General features: G+C 39.7%; 1 pseudogene; it reads left to right on the top strand.

The window, feature by feature from the left end:
* Nucleotides 1-450: 450 nt before the first annotated feature.
* Nucleotides 451-8,144, top strand: LOC125528801 (annotated as a pseudogene).
* The last annotated feature ends 411 nt before the right edge of the window (nt 8,145-8,555 follow it).

The following is an 8,555-nucleotide window of genomic DNA, read 5'->3' as shown; positions in this document are numbered from 1 at the left end:
AAATAAAGCAAAAAAAATACCTTGTGCACAATTCGTCAAACACCTAGAGTGCGAGGAGGAAACCGGCCGGCAGCGCATCAGAGGCTTTGTGAGCGTTGCAGTGTCGCTATATTGTGTCGCGTGTGGGGATAGGATATGAGCTGAAACGCTTATAACTATATTTAATTTGGAAGGTGATGGGAAGATGATTAACACGGGAGTGATTGAAGTGGGATTCGGTCTTTGTACACTCTACCGTCCGATCAATCAAGAACTTGAAGAACAGCTTATTTATTTTGGTCGGCTCTGTAGTATCCAAGTGGTGATTTTTGTAATGGTATAGAGAATATTGATTTTGATTAGTATATACAAGAAGGATTTAAAAAAAGATGGTCTACTTCTGCGCTTTCTTAAACCTTGCGAACCAGAACCAGAACCAGAACCAGAGAGAGAAAGAGAGAGAGAGAGAGAGAGAGAGAGAGAGAGAGAGAGAGAGAGAGAGAGAGAGAGAGACCGTGGCACACCATCATTGTGACTTGTGAGTTGAAGACTGCAGTCTGCACAGCCCAGGTGAAGCCAACAATTCTTCATCTCCGGAGCCGGTGAGCCCTTTGGCGGAGTCAAGGTCAAGCTATCCCGACATCTTCGATTCATGCTCTGCACCGCGCTGCAGACGCAGGCCTTTGATCTTTCTTGTCCAGGTAAGGAATCGATGCGTCAATTATCACGGATTTTCACGGGATCGGGGTTTCCCTTGACACTGGTGTCATTCCCGCGCGCCTCGTTTCCCCATGCTCTCGCGTAGGTAGGATACAGTAGTAGCAGAATAGTTCAGATTCGAATTTCAAAAAAGAAAGAATAGTTCAGATTCGATCGCCGATCGCCGGAACTTCCTTGTGTTGCAGCAAAGCTCCCGCGGCCGGATTATGAGCGCGCGATATCTCAGAAGCCATGGATTTCTGCCGGACAAAGATGTGGTAGCTCCCCTCTGCCGGAGGGCGGGAGGGGTGCCGGCTGATGGAGAAGGCCGCCACTAGTAAGGACATATAAGGGGTGGCGTTTGGATTTATTTTTTTTTATGGGAGGCGTTTGGAATTTGGGATAGGTACCGGCCTCAACTATAGCCCCGGGTGAAAAGCCTACTGTCTGAAGAAGAAAAATGCAATTTGTTTTCAGTCATCTGTTTTAATTCCACAACAATCCCAATTTATCCTATTTCTGCGCCTTAGCTTCTCTTCTTTATATATGTCCACGTCCAGGTCATCTTGTTGGCAATTACCCACTCCGTCCCGAATTACTCGTCTTAAATTTGTCCAAATACGGATGTAAAACCAAAACAAGTAATTTGGGACGGTGGTAATAAATGGCAATCAAGGTTTTGTTCACTACTTACTGGACTAGTAGAGTAGTATATTGGAAAGAACCTTTCTTCACACCTGTAATTTCATCTTATTATTATTATTGGTTGTGCTTGTATGTAATTTAATCCCAAGATGGATGCAGATTTTGTTGGAGATCAGGGAGGGGTACTACTTATTCCTCACCCCTGTTTAGTCGCAAGGGTGGCAAGTTCATTTTGATCCTGTTGAACAGATGCTCCCAGTTTTGAGGTGCACCTGCAAATTTCCTTCAACATACTAGCCAAATACAGTAAAAATTAAATTATATCGCCCACGCGTTGTTACAAATAATGGAAATTAGACTATGTTATAAGGCGAGCCATAACCACTCGTGATGCAAACTTAACCTATGTTACACCCTAATCGGTCGTCATTATATGTTATTGATACTTACTGACAACTTTTATCCCAACTTTGGAGCAGAGAGGGTCACATCTCAGCTGTTTGCAAGACTGGCTCACATAAGGGGATACGGAGGTAAACGGACCGTCATAACCGATTGCTGTCTTTACAAGAGTATAAGAAAATGGGCAATGAAGCTAGTGCGCATGCCAATACTTTCCTGCCAAACACTATGGATTTTGGTATATTTGAGAACATGCTACAAGAGCCAAGTGTCACTCCAATTTTCCTGCCAGTAGAATTTCTTAAAGCCATCACACACAATTTTTCCAAGGAGCGAGAACTCGGAAAAGGTGGGTATGGAGTGGTTTACAAGGTATGATGGATTCTTTTTCTTCTTCTTCTTCACTATCCACTTTGAGAATATCATCAAAGAAAATGTCTATACTGAGAAAAGGAGGTTGGACAGGGGATGCTTCAAAATGGGAAAATGATTGCTGTGAAGAAACTTTTTGAAATGCAACTAGAAGATGATCAATTCCAGAATGAGGTCACCTATCTTATCGGGGTTAAGCACCAAAAAATAGTACAACTTGTAGGCTACTGCGCTGAATCACGGTGGGAAGCGAAGCAAGTAGGAGAGAAATATGTCATGGCTGAAACGCGGACAAGACTACTCTGCTTCGAGTATCTAGAAAATAACAGCCTTGATAAGCATCTTTCTGGTATGTTGTGCTGTAGCCAGATCTTGTTTTCCTTTATACTTCATTATTTTGGCATAAATTAAGTTGGATGATACAATATACATATATTGGTTCTTTATGCATATAGTGGTTCTTCTGTTCTATTTCTACAGCTGAATCTTGTGGACTTGAGTGGCACATAAGATATGATATAATTAGGCGAGTTTGCAGCGGTTTGCATTACCTTCATGATGAGTGCCGCATTATTCATTTGGACCTTAAACCCCAAAATATATTGTTGGATGATCATATGATGCCCAAGCTTGCAGATTTTGGTATGTCTAGGCTCTTTGGCAGACAACAGTCTCGAATTATCACCAGAAGTCGTGGGGGTACATTGTAAGCTATTCCTCCTCAGAAATTCATTGTTTTTCGATTGATCTAGTATATAAAAATGTATCATTTTTTTTCTGCAGTGGATACATGGCTCCCGAGTACATAACAAATGGATTGATCACAACAAAGTCAGATATATTCAGTTTAGGCATTATAATCATAGAGTTAATGACGGGACACAGGAAATATCCCGAGAGTAGTGAAACACCGTTTGAGGACTTCATCGAGAATGTAAGATGAATAAATCCATCCCACAAAAAAAAGTAAGATGAATAAATCCAACATTTTCATTTTCATGATATGCTAAATTATTGTGGCAAGTTTGTAGGTGATTGCAAATTGGAGGCACAGATTGGAAAAAACACTAAGTTATACAGCGTTGGAAACATGTTCCGAGCAAGTAAATAGATGCATCGTATTAGGACTAAATTGTCTTAATCCCGATCCCAGTAAAAGGCCCTCTGCATGGGATATATTACAAACGCTGAATGAATTGGAAAGCACAAAATATTGTTTTGACATGAATGATGTGCCAGCAGTGGGCCAGGTATGATAAGTAATGGCGTGCATTGGTACATGTTATGCTACTCCTTCCTATCCAAAATAAATGTCGCAGTTTTGAACTAAGGTTAAACTAAACCCTAAACCCTGAACTAAGGTTAAACTAACCTTACTTCAAAACTGCGACTTAATTTAGATCGGAGGGAGTAGTTTTTATTTTCAATAAAGAGCATTTTATTAACTCCAAACATCGCATTGCGACGGCACAGCATCATAGAGTTAAATTGATACAAACTAAGTGTAAATCCCTGCGCTTTGCTGCATTTTATTCTGAAATATTTTTACATAAAATTTGTATTTTTACGCATAAAGTTGTGAAGATCAAATGTTGTTGAAGTGCAAAAAATAAATTGAAATATTAAATTTTCATACATTAATTTTGACACAATTAAGGCAATTTCAAGGTGCATTAGGAGTCAGTTTTTAAACTGGAATATATTTAGAGTGATGTGACCTAAAGTGGATGTTGCATTAGGAGTCAGTTTTTTTAGAATAAAGAGGGATAGCTCAAGCAAACAAGCGTCCAGACTAGGAAAAAAAAAATGACTGACATATAGCATTACAAAAGGAATAAACATCCTAAGGTTGCTGGAGGACCAATCAAGACTAAAACGCCATCCATATGGAGTAAACACATTCTCAAGCTAGCACTCCATTGACAGTTGTACCATAGAGTTTTACATACATCAATATAAAAAAACTAATTTTATTGCTTCAATAAAAAGCTGATATACCATCCTTTCTTATGGTAAGTTCTTTAGAAAACATCTTCATTGTAGTACAGGAAAGGGAAATTGAACTCGTAAGAATTTGCCAACTGAAATTTATCTAACTTTTCCATTCATGGAGCTTTTTAAATAAAATTTATGCGTTGTTTTACAAGAATGGTCAACTGGATATCTGTTGAAATTATTTTTCTAAGGATCTAAGGTGCTCCCAAATTGTTGTGGACCGTCCGTTTTTTTATCCAACATTTGATACACATATTACCTCAGATGAGTAATAGGTCATCAAGTACTATCCAAAGGCCAGTATGGTCAATTTAATCTCTCATTTTCTTAATGCTAGGTGTATTTATTTTTGAGGGAATTTCTAATTTGTTATGTGTACATGCTATCTTTCCTCCTTTTTTTTGAGGGTTCCTCTTGAATTACTGATTTTATTCCTGGTAGAAAACCTCATATGGCCCATGAACAGCCCATACGGGTCACTTAAAAGAGCTCCTCTGTCAAAAAAAATCTCACTCGAAAGAATTTACAGTAGCACTGCTTCATGTATTTAGTCAAGGAAGAAAATAGTTTTAGATTACAGAGGTGCAAAGCACACAAATCAGAACAGCACATACGGGTAAACTTTGCTGAGCTTATCTTAATTCAGTAGTCGAGCATTGCATTTTTTAATTCTTTTTGCAGGGAAGAGCATTGCATGTTAATTTACTAGCCTAAAACAAAAGTGCTCGATATAGTAAGTTCATGGCCTCCTCTAATCTTACAGGAATCAGAAATAGACGCATTTGCAGGGTGTGGTGATGTGAATTCCAACAATTTAACAGCAAAATTGAACAGAATGATAAGTAGATCATCCTCCCCAAGTTCTACAAATATGAGCGCCGTTTTCCGCTCTGCTCCCAAAGGAAGAAAGATATCGATCCATGCTTTCGAGATCGCCAACACAATTGTCAAGGCCTCCAATCTGATAAAATCCTTCTCTAAAGAAAGAATAAGACACCTGAAAGAGGGCATGCTGAGGTCTGAAGGTGTCCGCCGTCTTATTTCGGAAGATTACAGTCAGTTGTCCATTGTCATTGAAGACGACATACGGTAACATGATTTGCTGGACCTGGTTGTTTAGCAGTTTATATTTGTTGAAAAACCTTACATGCATTTGGTTGGAATTATGCAGAGAGGACTTGAGACGATTTTCGATAGAGGTTGCCAGGTTTGGAGATCTGTGTGAAGATTGTCAATGGCACAATCTCAGTAGATATTTCTGCAGGTAAAACTTATCGTGGTTGCCAGTTAATTCACTGTGGAGTCCATCTCTTCACCATGCCTCATCTTTATGTGTTGTTTCTACATACATTGCTCTTGCCAATGAACAGAGGTGATTCTCCACTGCCATCTAAGAACTTCAGTGAAGAGGTACCTCCCAGTATGAAGTATCTAATAAGATTGGCACAACACACCCGGGTTAGTATATACTTTTTTTTGCACAGTCGTTACATCCTTGTGGAGAGATGTTTTCATCTGACAAAACCCTGAGATTCCACTTTCCATCTGTTCAGGTTCTACATGAAGAAATGCTAGCACTGGACAGACTTGTGCACGCTTATTGTACTACAAACTAGCTAAGTCGTCACTTGCATTCAATGAGTCTCTTCTCCTTTCTAATTATACAACAACTATATGCAGATGTAGCGGCTATTCCTGTTAGGAAACAAATTGATGCTATGAAGAACCAAAGGGGTGCGGTGAAGGTCTTGAAAAGCAAATCATTTTGGTCAAAGAGTATGGACGATGTAATAACCCCCGATGACGATGATTTGCTATTAGTGTTTCTTCATTCTAAGTCTAGTCATGGAATTACCAATTTTCCATGTTGTCTTGTTGCAGATTGTGGAGAAACTTGTGGAGATCGTAGAATTCATGCATCTTCAAATCAACGAAGCTTTCTCGAAGAGTCATGCAAATGCAGAGCAATCATCTGGAGACTTCACATAGCTATCAACCTCACGAAAACGTTAGGAGCTACTGGACTTGCGTTGCATTATGCTAATGTCATTTTGCAGCTAAAAGCTTTGGTATGCCTCCCCTGACATCAAGTTATATATCAGTAAATATTTTTTGAAAGAAACCACATGCATGTTTATTATGTAAAGTTGGAAATACTCCCTCCGTTTCTAAATATAAGACCTTTTAGAGATTTCAATACGGACTACATATGGATGTATATATACACATTTTAGAGTGTAGATTCACTCATTTTGCTCCATATGTAATCTGTATTGGAATCTCTAAAAAGCCTTATATTTAGGAATGGAGGGAGTACAAAAGAAGTTTATATAACAGTAATTGTGACACCAACTTGAACACCGAAATTAAGGATCCTTACAACAGAAGTTTCAGACAGGAGTAAAGCCAAGGCCAAAAAACTACTATAGCGAAGCAATACAGCCGCAATATCTTCTCAATGCCTTATCTTCATCTGTATCCCTGCCCAGATGCCTAACACAGCAACAAAGAACAAAAATGGAAAACAAATGTCATAAGGGGACCGGATCACTTTGTGATCAGAACAGACTCTGCTCCTTTTCCAAAGCAGCTGTACAAAATCTGTCCCTAAAAGGGAGATAAGCATGCATCCAAGCAAATTGTTGCCACAAATGATTAGGGTACATGAAGTTCCCGGGGGAGATCAACAACTTCCCAAACCACTTTCGCCGCCCCACAGCCAAAGAACATGTGATGAACTGATTCCACACTATGCATAAACTTTTCATTCAGTGAAATTTGGCAAAGCTTTTGCCACTGTTTTTAATTTAAAGAGAACACACACACACACACAAATTGCATCCTGGAAAAGCTGCCACATGAAGAGCTTAGCATTCCAAATCAGGATGTGATGTAACCCTCTCCCCAGCCAATCATAGACTCTTGTTATGCTTTAATGACTGCATATCCCACTGTCAGGCATTGGTATCACCGGCGGTTCCTCAAAATGACCGGGAGGCATTATACCAAGCACTGCCTCCTCAGATTAAGCCAGTTTTGCATACCCAGCTGCGTAGTCCCGGCAGAGATCAGGTAAGTAGCACACCCTTTTTAGCAAACATAACGTGTACAAAATAGCAAATCCATACCTTGTCATCTCGGTTGCCTCTGCATCTTGTAGAACATGACGCGAGCAGGGGTGAGAGCTGAAATGAACAGGGTACTGCGATGGCTTGTGCCAGCTGCCGAATCCACAAGGTACTTGATGCAAGTTAACAGAACAGCACTACTTTTAATAGTACTGCACAGATAACTAGACATTGGAATCTTGTTCTTAACGATGTACGTTCCCGGTTAAATTTGTTGCCTTCTTGATGAATATCAGGCGGTACCACGTGAATGGAGTATTTGGAGAATGGGAGATGAAAGGGTACGCAGCGTATAATCGCCCGCTAGTCTTGTTTCTATGTTTGCTCATGCAAATAGATGTATAAACTGCAATGTCCTGTCAGGCTCTCATGAGTTAATTCACTGTGTCAGGATTGAGGGTATCGATGTTGACGAAGCAAACTGGTTCGAACAAGAAAGTCGGATCAGTGTCAGTTACATGCTCGCCCATGCAGATGCCAAAGTGAGCAAGGTAGAGACGCTCTACTACGCCAGCAAGGAGAGGACCGAAGGTTACATACTGGACCTTGTTCTGGCTCTTCATCGTCTTGTTTCGCCCGCGGACTAGAAACGAGCCGACTATGAAGGCTCTGATAAACAATTGAGACAAGCACAACTTCAAGCATTTGAATGAACTTATCATCCAACCTACACCGTCGAAGCAACGAGGAGATGTGGTGTCCGTGGGTGCCTGATTTTTCGCCCTTTTCAGATGCATCATACAATTCTAACGCTGAGAAATGAGGCGATTCTTGTGAATTTTCAGCTTTTAAGCAGGCTCTCATTTGTTAATGAAGCCTTTGTGAGAACTCTCTGGGATTTTAGACAGAAAGCTTTCACTCAGTTTAGTAGACAACTAGAAATGGTGACCTCACATTTGCACAGCTAGGTTTTCTTTATGTTTTTATATGTGTCATTTGGATTTTTGACATGCTCTTCAAAACATAACTTTTATCTATTATTGTTGCAGCTTATTGTATAAAGTTGTAAAATACCATCAAAATATCCTTGCTAAATAAAATGTTATTACTTTTGCTTGACCTATTGAAATATAATTTTTCGCCAATCAGTATGATGACACGCGATTTATGGCAACCTTTGAAACATACGACAAACGAGTTACTTGTGCAGAGCTCGAACATAAGAATAACATTGTCTAAATCTAGTAAGCATTAGTATGAACATGGAGTAAAAAATAAAAGCAACTATTCCCACAGCAATCACGTCTGGAAAATTTTATGTATCTAATCCAGTGGCAGAAGTACAGATTGTTAGAAGCAATAAAACAATATTTGTCAAAAGTATCAAACATCAAT

The sequence above is a fragment of the Triticum urartu genome, unplaced genomic scaffold (assembly GCF_003073215.2).
Source record: "Triticum urartu cultivar G1812 unplaced genomic scaffold, Tu2.1 TuUngrouped_contig_5123, whole genome shotgun sequence".
NCBI classification, from domain to species: domain Eukaryota; kingdom Viridiplantae; phylum Streptophyta; class Magnoliopsida; order Poales; family Poaceae; genus Triticum; species Triticum urartu.
Note: the sequence above shows the minus strand (reverse complement) of the source record. Positions and strands in the feature narration are given on the sequence as shown.